Here is a 4,913-nt window from a genome sequence, read left to right on the forward strand (position 1 = left end):
GAACAATTTTTTCGGAGATTATGTTATTACCTTAAGCAGTAATATATGTCAAATTTCGTGAAGATACCACGTCAAATGCGAAAATGTTCCATACAAGCCCTTGATTCCGATCGTTCGGTTTGTTTTTGGCAGCGATATGCTATAGTTAGCCGATCTGAACACTTTTTTCGCATATTACATTTTTATCTTAGAAAATAACCTGTGCCAACTTTTGTGAATATATTGTACATTGTCAAATGTGAAAGTTTTCCATACAAGAACTTGATTCCGATCATTCAGTTTGTATGGCAGTATATGTTATAGTGGTCTGATATCGGCAGTTCCGACAAATGAGCAACTTCTTGAAGAGCAAATGACATTAGCAAAATTTCACGACATCTTAAAAACTGAGGGACTAGTTCGCATATACATATGTATACAGACAGACGGACAGACGGACATGGCTAAATCGACTCAGCTCAAGATACTGATCATTTATATATACACTTTATACGGTCTCCGATGCTTCCTTCTGGGTGTTACAAACTTCCTGACAAACTTAAAATATCCTGTTCAGGGTATAAAAAACAAAGTTATATTATCGAAATTCTCAGGTGACCCAAGAAAAATGTATGTGCTGCAATCATTGCGCGAAAAAGCCGTATTGAGTTAGGTTGGGAATAAGAAACATAGTATAAATCATTAAATAGGAAACCACAGAATTCTAATGTTTTAAATAATGCAAGAAAAATATAACTGTTGTAAGTATAAAAACTGATAAACGAATAAATAAATTAAAATACATAACACTCGAAGACTCGAACAATTCGTTAACTCGAACAAGCATGGCTTTTATAAAATTTGCAAAACAATACACTGTACAACTTTTTGCCATGAGTTTGACAGTCATCATGCTGATGCAAAAACAAAAATGAAAATCAACAAAAAAATGTCGGCATACATCAGAAAATTGTTTTACTGATTTGACAGTTGCTGTTCTGGACTTCAATGCAGATCTGCATGGCATGTGAAATTTGAATTTCTCTGCGCAGAATCAATGCTAACAACATAAATACTATAACTAATATTTCTGTGATCTAATCAGCTGTTCATTGAAATTCTTCAAGAATTTAAGAAACAAGTAAGGATGAACTAAGTTCGAGTGAACTGAATAGTTTAAACTCTCACAATTTGAAATTAAGAAACCTAACAGATTGCTTAATATATGTACATACATACATATATGGTAAGCTATAAAGTCAAGCGGAATACAGAATATTAGGTATATGGGGATTAGGGGAATATTACTGTGATTTCATCCACTTTAGGCAAACGGATACACTGTCATTAGAGAGGATTTTTTTCTGAATTTCCTTCCCAAATTGCAGATTTAAATCTTAATTTAGTACATAGTTATGGCATTTTAGAGCTTTTTGATTAATGGTTTTGTGGGCGTGGTAGTGGTCCTCACTTTTTTGCCGAGGAACACGTGTACCAAATTTCATTAAGATATCTCAATTTTTACTCAAGTTGTTGATTTCAACTCGTCTTATCATCCTGATCATTTATGTATTTATATATGTATGTATATGTATAACCCTATACCTAACTTGATTAGTTTTAGGTGATAAAAACTATTATATTCTCCAGCAAAATGTTGCAAGAGTATAACAATAGTTATTTCCGTGACCAAAAATTTCGCTTTTTTAAGCTTATATTTTTATTCAATTTAACGAATTTTTGAATGGTTTACCAAGTACTCGTAATCATCTGCTTGCAGAATATTTGCAGATGTACTTCAGGCATTGGCATACCAGAATATGTACTACATGTCTATTTTTGGCATAACACAATCATATTTGAAACACTGTGGCAATCAACCAATTTCAACGAAGTTAGTCATCAAACATATTATTTCATAATTTTAGTAACCTTTTTTCTATGAAAGTGCAGTATCAGTGCTCAATTAGTTTTATGCTGGTAATATTATTTGCAGAAAAAATTGAATATCTATGACACAATTTCTCATAATTATACCCTAAACAGGATATATTAAGTTTGGCAAAAAGCTTTTAACACCCAGAAGCAAACATAAAATATTGTCCAAGGCCAGGCAATAATCTTAGAATATAACAATCATGAAATTTTCGTATGGAAACCTTTTATTTGGGAAGGGTTCAAATGTACCGAAAGTAGCATTCTTTCTTGTTTATCATTAAATTTACGCAAATATTAAAAACGAAAATACAATTTCATAAAACAAAATAATTTATCGCCCGAGCAGGGACTTGAACCCTGGACCCTTGGATTAAAAGTCCAATGCTCTACCGACTGAGCTACCCGGGCACTTATAACATCAAAATCAAAAACTCGTTTTCTGTCCATGCCACTTTGATTTACTGAATGTCTCACCAATATGGTTGTGATATTAGCTAATGTGGTGAAAAATGCCACAGTTTGTCAATTTACCGCTAGGTGGCGCCACACATTCATAAATAATTTAGCACACTCTGATCAAAGCTGGAAAAGTACACTCATTAGATTGAAATAAATTATTTAAAAGAAAGTAATATCTATAGTTGTATTTATTTGAAAATTATTTTTCTGATTTGTGTCATCAAAAAATCGATTTTTTACGGTGAAAATACGCAACTTATTAAGTGGAGTACTTAAACATAATAATTTCTAATTTTTCGAAATCCACTAGTATGTATGTATATGAATTTGATAAAACTCTTTTCCTACGATCTTGTGGCCTTAATCCCAAGCTAAGAAGTTGATGTTTGGCCACAAAAATAGCGATGTATTGCGATTTATCAATATAGTGAAATTCCTCATAGGCGGTCAACCACCGTCTCAGGCTTTTTGTTTGGCTAAGGGATCTGTCCACATATGGAGACGTGGCTAAAACGTGTGTTTAAAATATGTATACCCTTAAAGTCAGATTCTTTATTTCTACCCAATAAATATATGCGAGCCAAAGTTAGTCAGATGTGAATGAATGACAATTATTCCATTAGTTTCCGTTAAGCCATCGCGAACCAGGCAGCGCCAGTGCAAGTCAATTTGTTTTTCATGATGATTTTACGCACTGTTTTTAACAACTTTAAATTAATTGAAAACGTTATGTTCACTGTATATAATTTGCAGGAAAATGGAGTGTGGTCCTAAATCTAAGAATACGCAATTTGTTTCTAAATTACCTATCTATATGAAACCATTTCATTAGCTTTTCTCTGAAATGATCTAGGTTTTCTAACAAGAAGTCAAGAAATATAACAAGATACCACACAACTAAGCGTTTAAACCTATTCTTCATATTAGCTGCTTCGAAACATTTATATTCTTCAAATACTGAGTCGCAACTTCTTTAAATGATATAAAGTATATTTTTTTTTGTTAAATTACTACAATTTAAGTGGTAAACTTGGTATGTGAATTTGTTAAATTTTAAAATCGAGAAAATGTTTGTTTGAATATAATACCAAAGAAAATGAATGAATTTCATTAACATATTTTCATGATTCTAAGATCTTCTACATTACAAGAAATACCTAAAAAGTAAAATAAAAAAATATTCGATTTCGCCCGAGCAGGGACTTGAACCCTGGACCCTTGGATTAAAAGTCCAATGCTCTACCGACTGAGCTACCCGGGCACATATTCACATTTTGCCAAATTACAGTCTTGACATTTTTGCCCTCTTGGCGGCATGGAGTATAAAAGCGTAAGGCTCAAAGCTAAAAGTAGTGTAAGAATATAAAATATAATAATAGATAATAGAGTTACCAACACCCAACCAAATTTGCTTATTAATGAATTTGGAAAACATTTCTCCATGGCTAACATAAGTATAATAACAGCTTATTTGATTATTTTGCATAACATTCAAATTAGGAAACCCTTATTTTGCTGTATCTGGAAAAATACATTTCTAATAATCATTTGAACTTTGACTTTAAGACTTTGACTATTTAAATTTATTGAAGTATCATTTTAGCTGATAACACTTTTTACAATTGTGGGCACTTGTTAAGTTTATGTTAAATTACTTCTGCTAAGTGCTTTGCTATCGATTGAAATACTTTTGCAGTTTTTAAAATTAAAAATTATTGTATTCTGCTTGTATGATTTTAATATGCTGAATATTTATTTAATATAAGGTCTTATGCACGTAGGATGTAATCCTACTAATCCTCTATCATTTTCATTGTTGCTGTGAGGTTTTTTTTATTGCGCTCTGTCTTAGTTTTCGACAAACCACCGGCGTTTTTTGACACCAAATACGCATCACCACGCAATAACGAATGGCACCTGTGGGTTGAACAGTTTTAAACTCTCCACCAACTAATAGGATTCGTGTATACATATATTTTATAGTCCAAAAAGTCTTTTCGTATGTCTGCGGATGTCGTTGCAGTCGTATATCTCCAGTGCTACCAATCACATTGTGTCATTGGTGAGATTTTAAGCTTCATTTGACCAAAAAAATTAAATTCGGTGAAGTTGAAAAAAAGTTACAGATGTTCAAAAATGAGTGAAAATAAAGAAGATATTTGCTCTATTTTGAAATTTTTCTATAAAAAAGGGAAGAATTCCACACAAGTCACGAATGAAATTTGTGAAGCTTACGGAGACGGTGCTGTATCAGTTCGTGTAGCACAACAATGGTTCGCTCGCTTCTTTTTGTTTATTTATTTATTATCATAAATATAAAAAAATAAGTTGAAGTTTGATTAGAAATACGAAAATATTTTTTCGACTACCCATTATATCCATTTAAGCTATATGAAATGGGATGATAACCACGATGAAATCAAATATCTCCGGACCTACTCAACAAATTTCAAACAAATTTGGTGCTTACGATTAACTTGACATTCCCATGTCACAATGTGAAATTCTGAAACCACGCCTACTTTTCATATAACACA

General features: G+C 32.1%; 2 non-coding genes across 2 annotated transcripts; both read right to left on the reverse strand.

Annotated features, from left to right (window-relative positions):
* Positions 1 to 2,252: 2,252 nt before the first annotated feature.
* On the reverse strand, positions 2,253 to 2,325 carry Trnak-uuu (transfer RNA lysine (anticodon UUU)). Its single transcript has one exon. It is a non-coding gene; the product is annotated as a tRNA-Lys (tRNA).
* Positions 2,326 to 3,564: 1,239 nt separating this feature from the next.
* On the reverse strand, positions 3,565 to 3,637 carry Trnak-uuu (transfer RNA lysine (anticodon UUU)). The gene has a single exon. It is a non-coding gene; the product is annotated as a tRNA-Lys (tRNA).
* Between the last annotated feature and the right edge of the window lie 1,276 nt (positions 3,638 to 4,913).

Source organism: Bactrocera dorsalis, chromosome 2 (genome assembly GCF_023373825.1).
Source record: "Bactrocera dorsalis isolate Fly_Bdor chromosome 2, ASM2337382v1, whole genome shotgun sequence".
Lineage (NCBI taxonomy): Eukaryota > Metazoa > Arthropoda > Insecta > Diptera > Tephritidae > Bactrocera > Bactrocera dorsalis.